General features: G+C 39.9%; 1 protein-coding gene and 1 long non-coding RNA gene across 3 annotated transcripts in view; one reads left to right on the top strand and one right to left on the bottom strand.

The window, feature by feature from the left end:
- The window catches only part of LOC115218829 (zinc finger protein 2 homolog), a 72,687-nt gene that overhangs the window by 7,858 nt on the left and 41,078 nt on the right, over positions 1-23,751 (top strand). Inside the window, exon 1 of one of the 2 annotated variants that reach the window (XM_029788771.2) lies at positions 12,677-12,940. The exons of the other annotated variant lie outside the window; for it this stretch is intronic. The gene's annotated coding sequence lies outside the window, so the exon portion shown is untranslated. Of the gene's footprint in view, positions 1-12,676; positions 12,941-23,751 lie in introns of those variants that run through there. 2 annotated transcript variants of the gene reach the window in all.
- LOC118766113 lies at positions 752-22,065 on the bottom strand. The gene is made up of 3 exons (XR_005002037.1): positions 22,055-22,065; positions 14,226-14,230; positions 752-971 (listed from the first exon to the last, which is right to left on the bottom strand). It is a non-coding gene; the product is annotated as an uncharacterized LOC118766113 (long non-coding RNA).

The following is a 23,751-nucleotide window of genomic DNA, read 5'->3' as shown; positions in this document are numbered from 1 at the left end:
GATCAAAAGGGCATCCTTTTCCTCTTCCCTGTGGTTAATTAATCAAAGATTCGACGAGGAAATCTCTCATCACAGCTGGTCTTTCATCCTGGTTGATTCTATCCTTCAACTGTTGACTTTTTTTCTGGAACACCAATCTTGCTTTTAAATAATCCCCCACCCACCGAAAATTACTGGCCTTGTGCCAAAAGCAATATTGATTTCAGATTTTGGCACAAGGCCAGCAATTTTGGGAGAGGGGATAAGTCAATTACATTGAACCCAGTGCTCAACTGGTCCTTATCTTATTCACCCCAAAAGGATGAAAAGCAAAGTCGACCCTGGAGGAATTTGAACTCAGAATGTTAAAATGGACAAAATGCCGCTAAGCATTGTTGCCATGCATGCTAACAATTCTGCCATCTCACCACCTTAATTTCAAACCAACTTTGAGCACCATCTCATATCCGGGCCATCACCCCCTTCTTTTTTCTGTTCATCACACTCTGTATATTCACTCCTACATACCTCAGATTCCGCCCTTGTAACTGAGCATTCCCCAACTCTTTGTACTGCCACTTACCACCTCCTCTTCCCTGGGCCCTTCCCTTGTTTGTAGGTTTGCTGCATCACCTCCTAACCTCCAACCATCTGTCACTCACCTCACCCTCTTCTAAATGTATCTGACCCTCTCTCACCCTATCCTCCTCATTTGTTCCCCCTCTCCCCCTGCCACCTTACATTCTCCTTCTTGTACCCTGACCCCTTAGCGTTCATATTACCCTGTCAAATGCAATCCTTATTTATACCCATTGCTGTGAATTAATCCTGGATTATCTCTTAGCTTGAAGATTTTGATGTGATTGTTTATTTTTAGAATGACATTGTAAGACAGGTGTGAGAGCCCAGATCTGTCCAGTTTGGACATAAGACAGGGAGAATATTTGGGACCAGATATGGCTAATTTAAATGCTAAAACATTAAGGGTGTGTCTTAATATCTCATCACTACCATCTTTTGTTCTCCTTCCTCAGTTGGGGTAGCCATGTATCTCCTCCACAGCAAGGCACCTACCTACTCCCATCCCTCTATCATTCTCCTTTCTCCCAACACCTGGCACCCCTTCAATACTAAGTGAATGTCAAGGGGTCTTATCTTGTGAGCCACTTGGTGACATTACTAGACTGGGAAGCACTCCGTCGATTACGACGACAAGGGTTCCGGTTGATCCGATCAACGGAACAGCCTGCTCGTGAAATTAACGTGTAAGTGGCTGAGCACTCCACAGACACGTGTACACTTAACATAGTTCTCAGGGATATTCAGCGTGACACAGAGAGTGACAAGGCCGGCCCTTTGAAATACAGGTACAACAGAAACAGGAAGTAAGAGTGAGAGAAAGTTGTGGTGAAAGAGTACAGCAGGGATCACCACCATCCCTGCCGGAGCCTCGTGGAGCTTTAAGTGTTTTCGCTCAATAAACACTCACAATGCCCGGTCTGGGATTCGAAACCACGATCCTACGACCGCCAGTCCTCTGCCCTAACCACTGGGCCATTGCGCCTCCACCGACATTACTAGAGCCAGTGACATGAATAAGCATTGGAACCAGTCCACTCTGTAAAGGGGTTGGCATTAAGACATCCAGCCATTGAAACCATATCCACATAGACATTGGAGTTTGACATAGTTCCTTGACCTGTTGAATCTTGTGAAACTGTCCGATCCATACGAGCATGGAATATGGACACTAAATGACGATGACGGTGTTGAGAGATATTGATGTTTGTTTTTAAGTTGAGTTATAAATATAAAGAGTTTGCCATTAACCTAAAGCAGTGGTTTTCAACCAGGGTTCCGCGGAACCTTAGGGTTCTGCCAGTACAGTCCAGGGGTTCTGCAAGAAGTTACAAAAATGCTAAAATCGGCAGTAGTTTTTAATTCTCCTGTGCAGATATGTGTGCATAAGACTATCAAATTATTGCGCAGGGGTTCCTCGAGCCAGTGGAATGTTTCCTTGGGGTTCCGCTCCAGCAAAAAGTTTGAAAAGCACTGACCTAAAGAATAGATTACGTCATGCTTTTTGCTAGAGTATATATCATGCATAGGAAACCTATGGCCCACGGGCTGCATGCGGCCCTCGACATGTTGTTGTGTGGTCCCTCACCGAGTTCCTTGGTTACTAATTTCATACTAAGACAAATAAAATTAAGAATTGCAAAAAATTCAGTGTAAATTGGGAAAGTAATATTTCATGCCTATGTGTTTTATTACACAGCCCTCTCCCACTTGGAAATACTACGATGTGCCCCCGGCCCCAGCTGACGAAAAGTTGCCCATCCCTGGTGTATATCTTTTGTCTTTTACTCCCTTAGGTCATCAGACTGCAGCCAGCCTTGGCTGCCACCTCGGGCAGTTTTCCTCCAGTACTTATTTCTGTTTGTTTAACCTTTCTGTCAGTCTCTTTTGGTGAGCTTCTAAGTTACAGGGACGTAAACACACCAACACTGGTTTTCAAGTGACACACACACACACACACACACATGTATGCATGTATACACGATGAGCTTCTTTCAGTTTCCATCTACCAAGATTATAGTAGAATACACAGACATACATATATGTGTGTGTATATATATATATATATATATATACACATACACACATATACTCACACACACATACACACACACACACACACACATATATATATATATATATATATATATATATATATGTATGTATGTATGTATGTATGTATGTATGTATGTATGTGTGTGTGTGAGTATCAATGTGTGTGTCAGGGAGCTATACTCCTTTAAGAGACGCTGGTGTTGAGATCCGAGTTCTCCGGGTTTCTCAGGTGAAAACTGAATATTTTAGTCTTACACACACACATATATATATATATATATATATATATGTATAATATTGTGTGTGTATGTATGTGTATTAAAACGTGTGTGCAAATGTATCAGTGGGATTGTATGAATTCAATGCGTGTGGTCGTTGGAGTTTTATCTTGGTTTGTCAACAGCTTCGTCTGTAGTAAGATGTATGTTCTTATGTCTGTGTGTGTGTGTGCGCGAGAGCGTGTGTGTGCATGTGTGTGTGTGTGTGTGCATATGTTCTGCACCCTTGTCTGTGTGCGTGAGATTGACATCGTAAGTCTTGATGCTTGCTTGCGCTGGTGTGTCTTGCGTGTGGATGAGAGCACTTCTATGTGTTTGTGTGTGTGTGTGTTTAGCTGCGAGTGTGTGTGTGTGGGAGAGTGTGCGTATGTGTTGATGTGTATGCTGGAGACCGTTCTTGTGTTTGCGTTGAAGGTGGATGGGTGCGTGTGTGGGCATGTGTGCGCGTCTGTGTGTGTGTGTGTAAACGTGGAAGCTGAGCGGTGTAGTCTTGAAGCTGAACGTCTGTATGTGTACGTGTGTCTGTATGTGTGTATTTGTGTGTGTGTATGGGTGTGTGAAAGACGGGGGTTTATGTGTAAAAAGGAGGTGTATGATTGCCTCTCACCCTTCCCCCCTACGTGTGAACATGTGTTAGAAGGGGGCGGGAGGAGAGGAAGGAAGGAAGACGGGGGTGACGAGGGGTGGTGTGAACGACTGAGTGGGGGGCGGCGGTGACGGCGGATGAGGGATGAACGAGGTGGGGGTGGATGGAGGGAGGTCGTTGATCGAAAATGTAAACAGAAGGAAAGATAATAGACGCTCGCCACCCCGCTGCCACCCACCCCGGCCTATCCTGGGTGGTGATGCAGTGTCTGGGGTAGGACAGGGAAACGTGGCGGTGGAGGCGGCGGCGGCAAGGGGAAATAGTTAATTCAGCACCCGTCAGCCTTATTGTTAACTTCTCTGCCGACATGCACCGCCCAAATAATCCACACCAGACGGTGGGGACGGCGAGGATGGTGGTGGGGGAGACGGTGCTATATGGGTAAAGATGATGGCGGGGACGGCGAGGAATGGTCATATTTGGCAGTGGCGATGGTGGCGGTAGAGGCAGAGATGGTGCTATAGTGGCGGCGGCGGTGATGGTGAAGATGGAATATGGGTATATCGATGGTGGTGGTGGTGGTGCTGGTGCAGATGGTGTTGTATTGGCGGCGGCGGTGCTAACGACTCGATATCGGTATATCGATGATGACAGTGGTGATGATGGTGGAGACGGTGGTGGTTTTTATTGGTAAGGATGGTGGCGGGGAGGAGAACGAGGATGGTCATATGAGGTGGTAGACGGTGGTGGTGGCGGAGTTGGTGTGTTTATTGGGAAGGATTGTGGTGGGGGTGGTGGCAAAAACAGTAAACTATTGGTGATGGGGGTGGTGGTGGTGATGGTGAGATGGTGGCGGTGTCGTTATCGTATATTGGTATATTGGTGATGGTGGTGGTGGTAAAGATGGCGTTGCATTTGTGGCGGCAGAAGTTGATGATGATGATGATGGAATATTGGTTTATTGATGTAGGTAGGTTGTGGTGATATAGTTGGTGCGTTGTGTGTGTGCGTGTATATATATATATATGTATATATATATATACACACACACACACACACACACACATATATATATATATATATAAATATATGTATGTATATATGTATATATATATGTATATATATGTATATATATATGTATATAATATATATATATATGCATATATATATATGTATATATATATATGCATATATATATATATATATATATGTATATATATGTATATATATATTATATGCATATATATATATATGCATATATATATGTATATATATTGGTGAGAATAGTGGTAGAGGATAACAAAAAACTGTTATATTGGTGTGATGGCGGTGATGGGGATGGTGTGAATATTGACGAGGGCGGCGGTGAGAATGGCGAGGATTGTGTTGTATTGGTGGTGGTGGTAATGTTGGAAATAGGTGTTGTTATATACGTTTCGCCCCAGGTCAGCCCTAATCAAACAGACCTATGATCTATCTCATCATGCCGTGACCATCCACCATTACTTCCTCCAAACGCACAGGCAATGCACATTCGGATAAATCTAATTCATCCTTTTGTATTCCAAGACAATAGGACGTGAGTTCAGGGGGAGGTTTGGCTGTTGTTTCTAGCAGGCCGAGCAACCACGTTGAAGCGCCTTCGTTGGATTATGAATAGGGTGAGGGAGACGGAGGTGTGGAGGTAGGTGGTTGTAATAGCGACGAAGGCGGTGGTGAAGGGAGGGTGATTTTGGTAGTGGTGGTGGTGGTGGTGGTGGTGGTGGTGATGGTGAAGACGTCGCTGATGATGATGATAATGATGATGACTATGATAGTAGTGGTGGTGATGGTTCTGGCGCGCGCGTGCGTTTCTGCGGAACGTGATGGTGGCGGCGGTGAAGCTGCAGCAGATATTGTAGTGGTTGTAGCGCAGAAGATGATTGCGGTGGCGGTGGTGGTGGTGGTGACGTGGAACTGTAATTGGTGGCAGTCACTATAGTGGTGGTGGTGGCGATGGAGGTTGCTGCTGCTGCTGGGAAGGGGAGGGTGTTGTAGCGGTAACGTGCGGACAGGGAGGAGGAGGAAGGAGGAAGAATAGAAGACGACGACAGCGACGGCGAGGGGGGGGGACGGTTGATTGTATGCGAGGAGTGAAGTGAGAGGGGGCAGGGGGAAGCAAAGCAATATCGCGCGTCCCCCCTCTCTCCTCCCACCACCACTACCACAACCAGCGCCTCCATCGTTGTTTCACGCTGGGAATAGCGAAAACAATTATAAACAGAGAAAAATGTTGGTGTTGATAGCAGACGGCTGGCGTTATGAATGAAAATATAATATAGCCGCCACCTCACCCCACCCCTCGCTTCCTCCCGTCATTCATTCATATCTATATGGCGATGTATGTAGACGCGTGAAATACATACATTCATGCATTTATGGATGTATAAATATGCATACACACACATACGTATATATACATACACACACAACACACACACATTTATATACGTATATATATATATACGTATATATATATATATATATAGGAGATAAATAAAATATATGCATACATACAACATATATGTACGTACCTACATCTACATGTATATATACATGCATATAAAATAATTATACGGAAGTACAGGACATCACAATAAGACGTAGAAACAGAAAAAGCCAAAAACAAAAAACAAGAAAACGGAAAACGAAAACCAATACAGGACAGGTTACACAAGGACAAAACCCCCGTCATCAGCTGTCGCTAGAGGAGTCAGGCATGTTTCGAAGGCATAAAGAACACTAATCCAATAGGCCTTCCTGCGAGAGAATTAAAATAAAATTTCAAGCAGCGGGGCACAATGAGTACGAACACACAAAGACACAATAAGACTGCAAAATTAAAATACATGTACAAAAACAAACACAAGAGGACGAACGAAAAAGCCTTTTTTCTGGCATAGACAAACAATAAAACTGCACAAATAAAAATACATGTACAAAAAGTACAATTAGTTACAAAACGAGAAAATAACAAGAATACTATACAGGAAATTAACCACACAAGGGGACGAACGAAGAAGCCTTTTTGCTGGCAAGGACGAAAGTGTAGTAGCAGCGCGTGGAGGCAGTCTTTTCAATAGTGGTAACCACGTGTAAAGGAATTTTGTTTTATAGGCAAGGAAGAGGGAAGGAGGAGGGGGACACGCGGCGAAGAGAGAGGAGGAGGGGGAGGGAGAAAGATTGAAGGGGTTAAAGCAAAGGGAGAGAGTACCGCATCTTCAATATAATAATATTAATATAAAAAAAGGGGACCAAGAAGTGGATCGAAACGACGAATCGGAACGAACCTGATGCGGGGCGCTGTCAGACAATAAGGAGATAAATAAAAATTATGCATACATACAAACATATATGTACGTACCTACATCTACATGTATATATACATGCAATATAAATAATTATACGGAAGTACAGGACATCACATAAGACGTAGAAACAGAAAAAGCCAAAAAACAAAAAACAAGAAAACGGAAAACGAAAACCAAATACAGGACAGGTTACACAAGGACAAAACACCCGTCATCAGCTGTCGCTAGAGGAGTCAGGCATGTTTCGAAGGCATAACAGAACACTAATCCAATAGGCCTTCCTGCGAGAGAATTAAAATAAAATTTCAAGCAGCGGGGCACAATGAGTACGAACACAAACAAGACGTAACAATAAGACTGCAAAATTAAAATACATGTACAAAAACAAACACAAGAGGACGAACGAAAAAGCCTTTTTTCTGGCATAGACAAACAAATATATATATATACACACACATATTTATATATGTATATATATACACACACATATTTATATATGTATATATATACATATACACACATATTTACATGTGCCTATATATATATATATACACATATTTACATATGTGTCTATATATATATATATATATATTTGTGTATATTATATAGCTGTCTATCTATCTATCTATGTCTATCTATATATACACAGTTATAAAACATGCGCGTGTGTGTGATATAATATATATATATATATATATAATATATATATATATATATATATATATATGTAGGTCCCGGGTTGATCGGGTTAACCACAGTAAATAAGGTACTCAATATATATAGGTACAGGACGTCACCAACGGTGCAAATAACATGAAATACGTAAACAAACGAAGAAGGGAAATGGAAAACAAGACAAGTTTTATATATTATATATATTATATATATATATATAATAATAATATACATAAGATTGCGGCGATGCTGGGGCACCACCTTAAGGTTTTTAGTCGAGCAAATTCTGTATATACGTTATTCTATTCTCCAGAATATTTCTACACATTCTGGTCACCACCCTGTCATCGACAGATCTAAACGGCATCGTCTCCATATACAATGTGTTTGGAGGCAGAAAAGGTGGTGGTGAGGAAATTCCAGAGTGGTTTCAGTCCTGTGTTGGGATATTATCAGTAATTGAGTCACCTGCTCTTTAACTCTCCATGGAGTCTCCATATACATGTATATACATGTAAGCATACACACACGTATATACGTGTAAGTATATACACACAAAAATATGTGCATTGCTTAATGTCGTGCGAATGGGTAGTGCTAAATTCTTTTCTACCATAGGCACAAGGCGCGAAATTTGGTGGGAGGGGCCAGTCGATTAGATCGACTCCAGTACGCAACTGGTACTTAATTTATCGACTCCGTAAGGATGAAAGACAAAGTGGACGACGGCGGAATTTGACAGACGAAATACGGCTAAACATTTCGTCCGGCGTGCAAACGTTTCTTATTTCTTTACTACCCACAGGGGCTTACACACAGAGGGGACAAACAAGAACAGACAAACGGATTAAGTCAATTATATCGACCGCAGTGCGTAACTGGTACTATTTTAATCGACCCCGAAAGGATGAAAGGCAAAGTCGACCTCGGCGGAATTTGAACTCAGAACGTAGCGGCAAACGAAATACCTATTTCTTTACTACCCAAAAGGGGCTAAACACAGAGAGGACAAACAAGGACAGACAAACGGATTAAGTCGATTATATCGACCCTAGTGCGTAACTGGTACTTATTTAATCGACCCCGAAAGGATGAAAGGCAAAGTCGACCTCGGCGGAATTTGAACTCAGAACGTAACGGCAAACGAAATACGGCTACGCATTTCGCCCGGCGTTTCTGTCAGCTCGTCGCCCTAAAGGAGTGCTAAACCGTATTGAAAGTGAAGCAAAGGGTTTGTCTCGTGACTCCAGTTTCATGCTACTGCGATCATCAGGCGAGACTAACAAGACTCGGTACTGGTGATGTATATATATCCATTGATATTTGGGGGTGACCTGGTACTTGTGTTATGCCATTCGCTGTATGTTGTTCTAGTGTTACGGTGTTTGTATTTTCATGCGATTGTAGGTAGGGTGGGGAGTTCTGAATTTGTTTGTGGTAAGCAGAGGGGGTTGATGGCAGACGTCCTAGTTTGTATTCCGTTATACTTTTATTCTTTTACTTGTTTCAGTCATTTGACTGCGGCCATGCTGGAGCACCGCCTTTTAGTCGAACTAATCGATCCCAGGATTTATTCTTTGTAAGCCTAGTACTTATTCTATCGGTTGCCTTTTGCCGAACCGCTCAGTTACGGGGACATAGACACACCAGCATCGGTTGTCAGGCGATGGTGGAGGGAGAAACACAGACACACAAATACATACATACATACACACGCATATCTATCTATGGGTTTCTTTTTAGTTTCCGTCTACCAAATTTACTCATAAGGCTTTGGTCAGCCCGAGGCTATGGTAGAAAACACTTGTCCAAGGTGCCACGCAGTGGGACTGAACCCAGAACTGTGTGGTTGGGAAGCGAACTTCATACCACAAACCAACTCCTATATATATTTTTTATCTCTTTACTTGAGTAATTTCTCTTGTGTGTCTGTATGTGCGGAGTATTTCAGTTGAGTGTGTGTGTGATGTTTGTCAGCTAATCCTACTCCAATCAATCAACCGAGAAAGACCTTACATGCAGACAGACACGCGCACGCGCAAAGAAAATATTGCTGAAATACACAAATACATAAAACCTCTGACCACGTATACATACGTTTCATCTAGAAAAATAGCAAACCAACTGACTGCACCCACCTACCCATGTATACACACATACACACACCACCGCCTACCCCCGTACATAAATACACCCTTTTTTTGTTTCAAATTGAATATCCAAGGCATTCAAACACAGATGCCAAAATTTACTCAAGTAAATAAATGAACAGAAAGTATACAAATAAAACTAAAACATCCACCATCAATCTACTAAATTTTCCATAAACAAATTAATAATAGCCCCTCTCCCCACACCGCCACCTACTTGCGCGAAAATTCAAATACCGTACCACCCGGTACAAGATACAACCACTGGTGTGACACAACTCCCAGACCAACCTCATCAGCAGATATGTAAACACGCCAATACCGAGTTCTGTTAGTTTCACCTGATGATCGCCCTGGCGTGAAACTGGGTTCGTGAGAAAAACTCTCTTCACCTTGTATATATGTATACTCTTTACTCTTTTACTTGTTTCAGTCATTTGACTGCGGCCATGCTGGAGCACCGCCTTTAATCGAGCAACTCGACCCCGGGACTTATTCTTTTTTTTTGTAAGCCCAGTACTTATTCTATCGGTCTCTTTTGCCGAACCGCTAAGTAACGGGGACATAAACACACCAGCATCGGTTGTCAAGCAATGCTAGGGGGACAAACATAGACACACACAATTATTTTAATGCTATTTCTGCTTGTACGGACTGGAAGAGATTCATTGAGGTAAATCTTTTACAGCGGGATGCTTTTCCAGTCTCCAATCCTCACTTTCTGAAGAAGGTAATAGTCCCCCACCCCAGTTTCGACATGTTCTCACAGAAAACTGAAAACGGCATGGCGTGTATGGCAGTGATGCTTATTATAAAATAGGGTGCGATGTCATGACAAGGAAACACACACATAATAGCCGCAGACGTGGCTGTGTGGTTAAGGAGCTTGCTTCGCAATCCTGTGGTTTTGGGTTCTGTCCCACTGCACGGCACCTCGGGCTAGTATCTTCTACAGTAACCCCGGGCCGACCAAAGACTTGTGAATGGATTTGGTAGACGAAAAATGGAAGAAGCTTGTCGTATACATGTGTGTGTGTGTATCGTTGTATTGACCTTGTGTGGTGGTAGTAGACGACCATCACCGTCATACAAGCGAGGTTGTTCGTTTCTCGTTTTCCATGAAAAACACGTCTGGCCCTGAGAAGATATTACTTTGCTTGACAACAGATGAAGGTTGGCGATAAGAAGTGCATCTGGCTATAGAAAAATCTACTTCAATAAAATTCCGCCTGACCATGCAAGCACAGAGAAGTGGACGTTAACGATGACGATGATAATATATGTGGTGAGGTTGATGCAACCGCAAAGACAACCAAAGACTGCTTCTTTCCATGCTCCATCTTCCGTGCAACAGAAGCCAGCAGCCTCAATATTTCAATATTGCAAACGCCATATGATTACTGTGACTGCCACAATGAAATGTCTAACATCGGTGTTTCTTAACCGGGAATCCATATGACCCGAGGGTGGGGGGAGGTCAACGCAAGTAAAATAGTAAATTATGGATCTATCGTAGTATATTAAAGGCTCATGGAGAAGTTTTGCTGTAGATGTGAACACAGACACACAAATACATACATACATACACACGCATATCTATCTATGGGCTTCTTTTCAGTTTCCGTCTACCAAATTTGCAAGAAACAGCTAGGTTTGTTTCTCTGGTGTAGTTCAAGCTACACAAGTGAACGTATGAAAAACAAAACAAGAATTTTGAAAGAAGTGTGTATAAAACTAGTTTCTATACATCGAATGGCTGTGGGAGGTCCACTGGAATGAAATGGTAATCAAATGGTCCATACGTAGAAAAGTGGTTGAGAACATCCGTCCTTGAAGAAATTCGGATCTTCTCGACTTATGCTGAAGAAAGTCTATGACAAGTAACCCACTTTTGCTATTCGTCACTGACTTTTTTTCCACCACTGGGCCTGTGACCGAGGTGGCCAAAGTGACTCTGAATATACCAGGGATGTAGTGGGATGACCAAGCTGATCTTTGGGACTCCCTGTACTCCGCGGTGCACGTGGTACTGCTACAGAGTGGCTGGACATCAGTCGTGTATCTATTGATTGAAACTTGATCATTGATATTTTGGTTGCCTGAGCATCATCTGTGGAAAATCCAGTCTTTATGTTTCATCTCGAACAGACATTTATTTAGGCACAATATCAGATGGTTCTTTAATACATATACTCTCTCTCTCTCTCCATTCAAACACGAACAATTTCGTTACAAAATTCCGATTTTATTCGAGTATTTGAGTTATTTCCCTTGTTCACTCTGTTTCTGCAATTACAACACTGTTGGGGGAGTTTTTGCTTGTTAATTGTACGGATAAATGTCGGTTAATCGAATACTTTCTACACAGTTTATCGCAAGTGAAGCCGTTCCAGATTAATCTTTCTGCGTGTAAACATGTGCCTGTCTGTAAAGTAGAAGTGTGTGTGTGTGTGTGTTTGTCTGTTTCCGTGTGTGTGTGTATATGTACGTGTTTTATATTTCTGTATGTGTGTGTGCTTGTAGTGTGTGTGTGTGTGTGTGAATAATGGAGACGGCTGTGTATCAGATGGAAGTGTAAGGCTGACAGGAGAAAGTGTCAGTAAATCACATTGCCACAACATTCATTATAATTATCATTAATAATAATAATAATAATAATAATGGTGAAGCTGATATTTCAGTAGCTGCTGATGTGAAGATAATGTTGATGTTTATGATGCGACGACGTTTGCCAGAAGCGAGAGAGAGAAAGAAAGAGAGAGAAAGAGAGAGAGAGAGAGAACATCAGTCAGGGAAGACCCGGCAACGGCGGCGGCGGCGGTGTACGTGTGTGTAGGTGAGGGGGGGGCATTTCTCTCTCTATATATGGTGTACGTGTGTCTGTCTCTTCAAACTCGAGTGTAACCTCTCTCTCCTCCACTGGTCTTCCCTCTTGTCTGGACTGGTCTGGTTTTGCGGTTGTAGAGCTGAAAGAATAGAATCAGCAGCAGCAGCAGCCACAACAACAACAACGGCTGTTCCCCTCCCCCACCACAACAGCTATGTCTGCCACTATGACGACGGCGAGAGGGTCCGGTCTAGTTTGGTAGACGTCGAGCAATCTTCTTCGGCTTCCAGCGAGAGAGATCGCCCGATCGCTCCTTCTCCACAGCCAAATATATTGGCCCCTGGGATGAAAATGAAACGCACCAATCGCCCTGGATCATTATTATTATTATTGTTGTTGTTACTGTTGTTGCTGGTCTTTCATTTATCGTCGTTGCCATTCGATTGGACTTAAGCGAAACTGTAAGGAAGCCTTGGTATATATATTTCTCTGTGTGTGTCTATGTGAAAACATGTAAGTATAATATATCTGTGTGTATGTTTACATGTATGTATATATGTGTGTGTATACATATATGAATGTGTGTGTGAAAATATGTAAGTATAATATGTCTGTGTGTGTGTATATATGTGTGTGTATACATATATGAATGTGTGTGTGAAAATATGTAAGTATATGTCTGTGTGTATGTTTACATGTATGCATATATGTGTGTGTATACATGTATGAATGTGTGTGTGAAAATATGTAAGTATAATATGTCTGTGTGTGTGTATATATGTGTGTGTATACATGTGTGTGTGTGTATCCATTTATGAATGTGTGAAAATATGTAAGTATAATATATGTGTGTATGTTTACATGTATGTATACATGTGTGTGATGTAAGTATAATATATCTGTGTGTATGTTTACATGTATGTATATATGCGTGTGTATACACGTATGAATGTGTGTGAAAATATGTAAGTATATGTCTGTGTGTATGTTTATATTATGTATATATGTGTGTGTATGTATATATGTGTGTATACATGTTTGTGTATCAATGTGTGTGTGAAAGCATGTAAGTATAATATATGTATGTGTATATGTCTACATGTATGTATATATATATATGTGTGTGTATGTATATATGTGTGTGTATACACGTATAGGTAATTTACCCATGTATATATTATATGTCCGTGTGTATGTGAGTGTGTATACATATATGTATATATACATATATATGTGTGTGTTTGTGTGCGTGTATATTATGTATATGTATGTGTTATATACATGTAGTATGACGATATATATATATATATATATTTGTAAATACAAGGTATGAGACTCTTGGCCTCTGAGTCACACATCTAACTTTATACCCAATCCGAAAAAAATAGATTTGTATACACACACACACACACATGTACATATATATATAGTTATATATACATATATTATACTCATATTCATAAATACGTATATACATGTATGTGTTGTGCGCGCGTGCATGTATGTTTGCAGTTTTTATCTTTTAATGTTTCAGGCATTAGACTGTGGCCATGCTGGAGCACTGCTTTCAAAGAGTTTTTACTCAAATGAATCGATCCCAGAAACGTTTTTTTTTTTTTAAAAAAAAGCTTGCTAATTATTTTATCAGTTTTCTTTCAACAGACTGCTTGGTTACGGGGGAGGTAAATACATAAATACTGGTTGTCAAGTGCTGGTACGAGGGGTGGGGGACAAACGCGCGCGCACACATTCTTTTATTCTATTACTTATTCCAGTCATTTGACTGCAGCCATGCTGGAGCACCGCCTTAAGTCGAACAAATCGACCCCCCCCCGGATTTATTCTTTGTAAGCCTAGTACTCATCCTATCGGTCTCGTTTTGCCGAACCGCTAAGTTACGGGGGACGTAAACACACCAACATCGGTTGTCAAGCGATGGTGGGAGGACAAACACAAATACACACATACGATGGGCTTCTTTCAGTTTCCGTGCACTAAATTCACTCACAAATCTTTGGTCAGCTCAAGGCTATATTAGAAGACACTCGTGCAAGGTGCCATGCAGTGGGATTGAACCCGGAACCATGTGGCTGGGAACGTCTTACCACATAGTTACACCTACACATGTATATATATAGACACATACACACACGAGGAGGGTACTGAAAAGTTCCTGGTTTTAAAGGTTTTGCGAAAGGTCTGGTTGGGGGCCCAACCTCTGAGTTCTTTTACAGGGCTTAGAAAAGCTGAGGGGCCTCTGCAATAAATGTGTGAATTTGAGAAGGGGAATATGTTGAATAAAATCATAATTAACTGATCCTCCTTGTACCCAAAGCCAGGAACTTCTCAGCCCCCCCCCCCATATATAATACACACACACATATATATATATATATATATATAATGGCTAAAGAAACTTTTGGCTGCTATTTCTAAAAATTTCAGTATGTGGCAAAGTAGATTATTTTACTGAGCCCTTAATTATATAAAGTAATATTTTGAATACGCCTTGAATGGTCCTTTTACATACTGAACACTACTTGGTGAAATTAATTAATAACTAATTGATTTTACCCTTAATTATTGATATGTGTATATATATATATATATATATATATATATATACATATATATATAAAAGTTAATCCAAACAAGAAAGCACAAAAAAAACACAACGCGAGGACGTGGAACAAATATAGTATTATTGGACGCTCAGGAAAGAAGGAAAGAAGGAGGGTTTGACGTTTCGAGTGAAGCTCTTCGTCGGAAACATAGGAGAAGGGAAGACAGAGGGAAAAAAATCGGCAACGGTACACACGCGGTCAAAGGCATCCAGCTGAAGAAACTCTACCAGATCAGATTGGAGCCTTGTGCAGCCATCTGCCTTGCCAGTCCTCAGTCAAACTGTCCAACCCATGCCAGCATGGAAAACGGACGTTAAACGATGATGATGATGTATATATATATATACACACACAAACATATACGTATATCGATAGGGCCAGAGGTCCTTCCCAAGCCATAGGCTAATAAGGCTGGTTTCTCAGAATTCTGCGTCGTATATATTCCCCCCTACTGGGCCGGATGCCAGTCTGTCACGGGGTCACTCATTTTTGCCAGCTGAGTAGACTGGAACAAGAGGAAATGAAGTGTTTTGCTCAAGAATTCATAGCATCTCCCGGTCCAGGAATCGAAACAGCAATCTTATGTTCATGTGTACAGTGCTCTAACCACTAAGCCACATGCCTCCACACACACACACACATAGACATGCGTATAAAGCTTATATATGTACATAGATATAATTATATTCAAATATATATATATAAATGTATGTATATATATAGATATATATGTAAATGTATTTATAATTGTATATGTGTGTGTATATATATATATATATATATACTCTTATATGTGTGCGTATGGATACACATACACATTTGTATGTGTGTATAGATATGTATTTTTGTTTATATGTAATGTAATCGTTTGTGTGTGTGTGTGTATATATATATATATATATATATTTTTTTTTTTAATATACTCACCTTCATAGCTGAATTCTGAGGTTCTCAGACATGACCTACACTCCTTAACACACACCACTGGCCCCTGTCACACCCATACATTCTACCAGGATCCTTCCTGTCCCCTCCTTGATGTAATCACTCCCTCTTTCCTTTAGTCAGTCGTGGGCCTGTTTCCATCCAGATGTGGGTACAGACATTCTGGACCTTGGTAACTTTTTCTGACCATCACCACCAACTTCCGTTCCACTCTTATCTTCTCCAGTATTGAATCCTTTGTTCTGTAACCCTCCCCCACTGAGCCCTCTCCTCTAGTGTGTCATCTCAATCCCACCCCTTAATCACACAGTGTCCACCATCCTTAGGGTCTGCACTTTACACCCATGCAATGCTCCTGACCAGACCAGGCTTTTAGAGGTTTCACTTTAATGTTTTTGCTGAGGTTTCCATTTCCCTGTATTGTACTGGGTGACCTCAGGTCTGGTCTTTCTGCAGCAAGTTTTGTTTTGATTTCCCAGCTGTGGTCCACTGTTTGGTCAACAATGGAACCCATTGTTAAACATATCAATACTTAAACATGTCAACCTGCTCTTGCATCTGCAAGGCCTGGTCGGAGGCCCGACCTTCCGACTTCTTTTACAGGGCTTAGAAAAACTGAAGGACCGCTGCAATACGTATGTGAACCTCAAGAGGAGATAGAGAGCTGGGGTAGTAATGATGAGCTGTAAGGGACATGGGTATGAGAGGTGTGTGAGATAAAGGGGTTGGATGAAAGTGGTAGGGGTGATAGACATGATAAAAGGATGTGTGATTAACGGTGTGTGTATGTGTATACATCATCATCATCATCATCATCGTTTAGCGTCCGTTTTCCATGCTAGCATGGGTTGGACGGTTCAACTGGGGTCTGTGAAGCCAGAAGGCTTCATCAGGCCTAGTCAGATCTGGCAGTGTTTCTACGGCTGGATGCCCTTCCTAATGCCAACCACTCCGTAAGTGTAGTGGGTGCTTTTTACGTGCCACCCGCACAGCTCCATATATATACATACACACACACACACACACACACGTACATTATCATCATCATCATTTAATGTCCTTTTTTCATGCTGGCATGGGTTGGACAGTTTGACTGAAAACTGGTAAACTGGGGAGCGGCACCAGCTGTCCTCTCTATCACAGAATTACAATGTGTCCTGGGTGCATTTTGTCATGGGTAGCAGCACTAATCTGGTTGCCTTGTCCCCTTTAAAATTACAGGCCTGTAGTCGCATTAGTGATTCAAAAACTTACATACACACACACACACACACGTGCATGCACACACACAGAGGGTCTGAGAAAAAGTATCAGATATGTGGACTTATCCCCTGTGTCTTCTGTCTTCCCCCCACCCACTCTCTTCTTTTATTTTTATTCCTTTTATTTTCTTCTCATCCCAGTTTCCTTTTCTGGACTTTTCTCTTAATATCCAAAGAACCATCTCCTAAATCTGATTCTCCTTATTATTTCCATTCTTCTTTGGGCATCAACCCTAATGACATTCACTGCCAACTTCTCTTGTTTTTTTTATTTGATACCTATATATAGGCGCAGGAGTGGCTGTGTGGTAAGTAGCTTGCTTACCAACCACAAGGTTCCGGGTTCAGTCCCACTGCGTGTCATCTTGAGCAAGTGTCTTCTGCTATAGCCCCGGGCCGACCAATGCCTTGTGAGTGGATTTGGTAGACGAAAACTGAAAGAAGCCTGTCGTATATGTGTGTGTGTATATATATATATATATATATATATATATATATATATATATATATATATATATATATGTGTGTGTGTGTGTGTGTATGTGTTTGTCCCCCTAGCTTTGCTTGACAACCGATGCTGGTGTGTTTACGTCCCTGTCACTTAGCGGTTCGGCAAAAGAGACCGATAGAATAAGTACTGGGCTTACAAAGAATAAGTCCCGGGGTCGATTTGCTCAACTAAAGGCGGTGCTCCAGCATGGCCGCAGTCAAATGGCTGAAACAAGTAAAAAAAAAAAAAATAAAAAGATGTCTATATAGGTGTGTGTGTGTGGTGTGTGTGTGTGTATATATATATATATACATATACACTGTATTTACTTGTGTATATAAGTCTCTATTTTATGCTTGATTTTAGCTGTAAAATCTAGGGTTTGACTTATACATGGGTCAAAGCTCAATCTATGATGGGAAAGAACTTTGTGTCAAGATTTAGCCCTAAATTAGGGGTACATCTTGTACCTGAGTAAATTCAGTTTGTATTTTTTATTTACTGCCAGTCCTCGATGTGCTTTACCATAAAGGTCTACACAGCAATGCGGTATGGACCTTTATGAAGGCAGGAAGTGCAGCTGGGAGCACAATGTCAGCCATAGGTTTCACACTTGGAATGGAACTCCTCTAACGTGACACAGACACAAATAATGGAGATCCACCGACCAAGGGAAACATTAATGAAATACGTAATAAAAGGACAAGAGGTTGAGGGCAATAATCTTGCACAGATTGGAAGAACTGATAAGCTGGGGAGGAGTGTGTTGCATAGAAATCACATAATGAAACTGTGGGGTTCTATTGGAAGGGGCCAAACTCCTCTCAGGGTATTTTGCTGTCTGAGGAGACATTGACTCCTCTATTGAGATATGGAGCTCACTAACATGATGTGGACGGGTTTACACCAAAAGTCTGTTTATCTTTCCTGGCAGTGTGTTATGTCCTTGAGCGGAACACTTTATTCCATGTTGCTCCAGTCCACTCAACTGGCAAAAATGAGTTGTACCCTGACAACTGTTGTTAAGGGTACATGTGTCTGTGGAGTACTCGGCCACTTGAATGTTCACTTCGTGAGCAGGCTGTTCCGTTGATTGAAACCATGTGCGTGTGTGTGGGTCTGTGTGTATATATATATATATAATATATATATATATATATATATATATATATATATGTGTGTGTGTGTGTGTGTATGTGTTTGTCCCCCTAGCTTTGCTTGACAACCGATGCTGGTGTGTTTACGTCCCTGTCACTTAGCGGTTCGGCAAAAGAGACCGATAGAATAAGTACTGGCTTACAAAGAATAAGTCCCGGGGTCGATTTGCTCAACTAAAGGCGGTGCTCCAGCATGGCCGCAGTCAAATGGCTGAAACAAGTAAAAAAAAAAATAAAATAAAAAGATGTCTATATAGGTGTGTGTGTGTGTGTGTGTGTGTATATATATATATACATATACACTGTATTTACTTGTGTATATAAGTCTCTATTTTATGCTTGATTTTAGCTGTAAAATCTAGGGTTTGACTTATACATGGGTCAAAGCTCAATCTATGATGGGAAAGAACTTCGTGTCAAGATTTAGCCCTAAATTAGGGGTACATCTTGTACCTGAGTAAATTCAGTTTGTATTTTTTATTTACTGCCAGTCCTCGATGTGCTTTACCATAAAGGTCTACACAGCAATGCGGTATGGACCTTTATGAAGGCAGGAAGTGCAGCTGGGAGCACAATGTCAGCCATAGGTTTCACACTTGGAATGGAACTCCTCTAACGTGACACAGACACAAATAATGGAGATCCACCGACCAAGGGAAACATTAATGAAATACGTAATAAAAGGACAAGAGGTTGAGGGCAATAATCTTGCACAGATTGGAAGAACTGATAAGCTGGGGAGGAGTGTGTTGCATAGAAATCACATATGAAACTGTGGGGTTCTATTGGAAGGGGCCAAACTCCTCTCAGGGTATTTTGCTGTCTGAGGAGACATGACTCCTCTATTGAGATATGGAGCTCACTAACATGATGTGGACGGGTTTACACCAAAAGTCTGTTTATCTTTCCTGGCAGTGTGTTATGTCCTTGAGCGGAACACTTTATTCCATGTTGCTCCAGTCCACTCAACTGGCAAAAATGAGTTGTACCCTGACAACTGTTGTTAAGGGTACATGTGTCTGTGGAGTACTCGGCCACTTGAATGTTCACTTCGTGAGCAGGCTGTTCCGTTGATTGAAACCATGTGCGTGTGTGTGGGTCTGTGTGTATATATATATATATATATATATATAATAATAAATATTAGGGAATAAATCCAAATTTACAGGGAAAAAATCAGATTTAGGATTAAATCCAATTTTATAGTAAAATATTATAAAATATTATTAGAGACAAAACCACTATTTTACAAAACAAACAAGGAAAGACTTAATCAATACATAAAATTTTAATAAATAGTCAAAAAAACCGCCACTACAATTGTTTCTTGTCTTGATCGACAATCTTCAGGTGGACTTCCAATCTAAAATATCAATATTTTAGAATATAAAAATAATAATTTTAAAATAATTAAAGTATGAATGAAAAAATATAAATATATAATCCATATATAACCTATATATAATCAATATATAAACAATATATAAACTAAAATAAACCTATCAACAATTAAATATAAAATATAAAATATAAAATATAAAATAAAAAATATAAAATATAAAACAAAACAAAAAAATATAATAATAATATAATAAACTATATATACACCCATACACATATACCTAATTATATATAACCATATCTAACTACATACACTAAATCACACCCCTATATATATATCCCTATACATACACATAAAAACGTCTAGGCAACTATAAATAAAATAGCTAAATACTTCAACACAATACTTATTCATACTCCCACACACACACACATACAACCCACATTCACACTCTAGAAAACGGACATCACTTAAAATTATGAACGGAGAAATGGAATAAATGGAATTAAAAATTATATTCACTTGGTAAAACGAACACTACTTAAAAATATGAATGAAACAATGCAATAAAACAACAGACATCGCAAATAGACACAAATTACTACGAATTCCTTAACAAACCTACCATGATAAACCAAAACTCATAAAAACATATAATGATAAAATCTCCCTTTACTAAACTCTATAACATACCTATATAGCAATCCCCCTAACCTAAACATTCACACACAAATACACACACATAAACCACACACCCACGACATATACTAATACCCACACCACTTACACATACCTATACATACATATAAACCTCAACATATACTCCAAAAACCCACTCAACCCCACACAGACAAATAAACACAAAAATTATGAATGGATTCTTTTATAAAACTACCATGATAAGCTAAAACTCACAAAACATAAATGATAAAACCTCCCTTTACTAAACACTATAACATACTTATATAGCAATCCCTTTAACCTATACATTCACACACAAATACACACACGTAAACCACACACCCATAACAAATACAAACACCCACCCCACTCACACACACCCACAAGTACATATAAGCCTCAACATATACACCAAACAAAATTACTTTACCAAGGAACTTAACATATGTATAAAAGTATAACCGCTCTGGAAACGAACATCTTTTAAAATTATGAATGGAGAAATGGAATAAATGGAATTAAAAATAATATTCACGTGGCAAAACGAACACCACTCAAAAATTATGAATGAAACAATGTAATAAAACAACCAACATCGAAAATAGACAAATTACCACGAATTCCCTAAAAAAACCATGATAAACCAAAACTCTTAAAAACATATAACGATAAAATCTCCCTTTGCTAAACTCTATAACAAACCTATATAGCAATCCCCCTAACCTAAACATTCACACACAAAAAACACACACGTAAACCACAGACCCACGACTTATACACATACCTATACTAACTTATAAACCTCAATATACACCAAAAACCCACTCCCTCCCCACACAGACAAATTAACACATACATCCCAAAACCTAAATAACAAACCCATATACACATTCACACACAAACACACACACACGCAAAACACACACACACAACAGATACATATACTCCCTCACATATACGCATATACATACTCACTAAACTCGATATATACAACAATATTTACACACCCACACTCATACAGATAAATAAATTATACAACTAAAAACTCACACACAATCTCATATACATAAACACTCCAATAAAAAACAACATTAAATACATCGTAATTAACCAGAATATCAAAATAACAATATGACATAAGGAGAAATAAAATACATACTTACAAGTCAGTTTCAAATTATGAAGTGAACTTAAATTCTTAGCCGTTAAAAAAACCAAACCAAAATTACGTTACCATAGAAATATAACTTATGTAAAAAAGAATACGCGCCATGGAAAGTAAACGTCATTTAAAATTATGAATGGAGAAATAGAATAAATGGAACTAAAAACTATATCCACGTGGCAAACCAACACTACTTAAAAAAAATTTATTATGAATGGATTCTTTAATAAAACTACCATAATAAATTATTATATACAATTATGAGCTTTAGCTCATCTTAGCAGCTCTAACAAACAACTTGCAGTAACCCATATCTATTCTCGATACCTGCCTTACTACTACACTATTCATTCCCAATTCCAAGCAACGCTAGCCCACCACCCGGTTACAATTCCCAACTCCACCCATTCATTCACAATTTCAACGACGTTCAACTCCACAGCGCTACATATAAGCCTCAACATATACACCGGAGATTCGCTTTCAATCCGTGCGGATGGGTGAGAGTATACATTGAGTGTAGTGATGGGGCTCCCATTACTATACACATTTGTACCTGTGTGGTAGTCTCCATGTGTATATTCACGCACGGGTATAAATGCAGGGGGTACACGCGCACGGCATGTACGTGTACCCCCTCACATGTACATATGCATGCTAGTTGGGCTCAATATGTGCAACAATGTAATCGCGCCCGCATACATGCATATGGGCGAGTTGCACAATCAAAATACGCACACGTGTGTGTGTGCGTTCCCTGGTTGTGCAATTCACCCATCTGGGTGTGAGTGGGTGTAAGCGTATTGCTGTGGATGTCGAGCTTGATACGTATGTATATGAGTGTGTATTGGGGGGTTGTACGTATTTATTGTGTGCATGTGCTTCACGCACGTGCGTCCATGTATGGATGAATATATTGGGATTGCTATGTGGGTGTAAATTGGGTATAGAGGGGGGAGTTTTGTCATTGTATGTTGGTGTAGGTTTCATTTGTGATGGTGGTTTGTTGGTGATTTTTAATATGTTCTGTATATTTGGGTTAGTTATGTATTATTCTAGTGTGTATAATTGTATACATATGATTGGTGTGAGTGGGATTACGCCCATTTTTGGGGATGTATGTGTTTATTTGTCCGTATAGGGCGGGAGTGGCCGTTTGGGTATATGTTGAGGCTCACATGCAATTCCAGGTACGCGCGAATGAAGTGGGCACTTATATTTGTTATGGGTGTGTATACTTTATTATAACAGACAATACCCAAATAAAATCTGTCAATTCAACATACCAAATAAAAAACAAAAAACAAAGGGATCGTAAACATTCACACATACATACAAAACTCAATAAAAACACCACTAAATAACACCCATCAACATATAAATATATCCTCCAAAATACATATAACAAATGCATAATAAAAATACATAATAAAATAAAATAAAAATTTTTTAAAAAAAATAAAAAAATATATATAAATAAAGAAAATAAAAAAATCTAATATAAATTATTAAAGTTTTAACATACCATAAACTGTTATATTAATATACATTAAAAGTGAACTAATTAAAACAAAGAAATATCAATAAAGACTAACTATAATTAAAG

Source organism: Octopus sinensis, linkage group LG14, assembly GCF_006345805.1.
Source record: "Octopus sinensis linkage group LG14, ASM634580v1, whole genome shotgun sequence".
Lineage (NCBI taxonomy): Eukaryota > Metazoa > Mollusca > Cephalopoda > Octopoda > Octopodidae > Octopus > Octopus sinensis.
The sequence above is the reverse complement of the archived record's forward strand: the minus strand, read 5'-3'. Positions and strand labels throughout refer to the sequence as shown.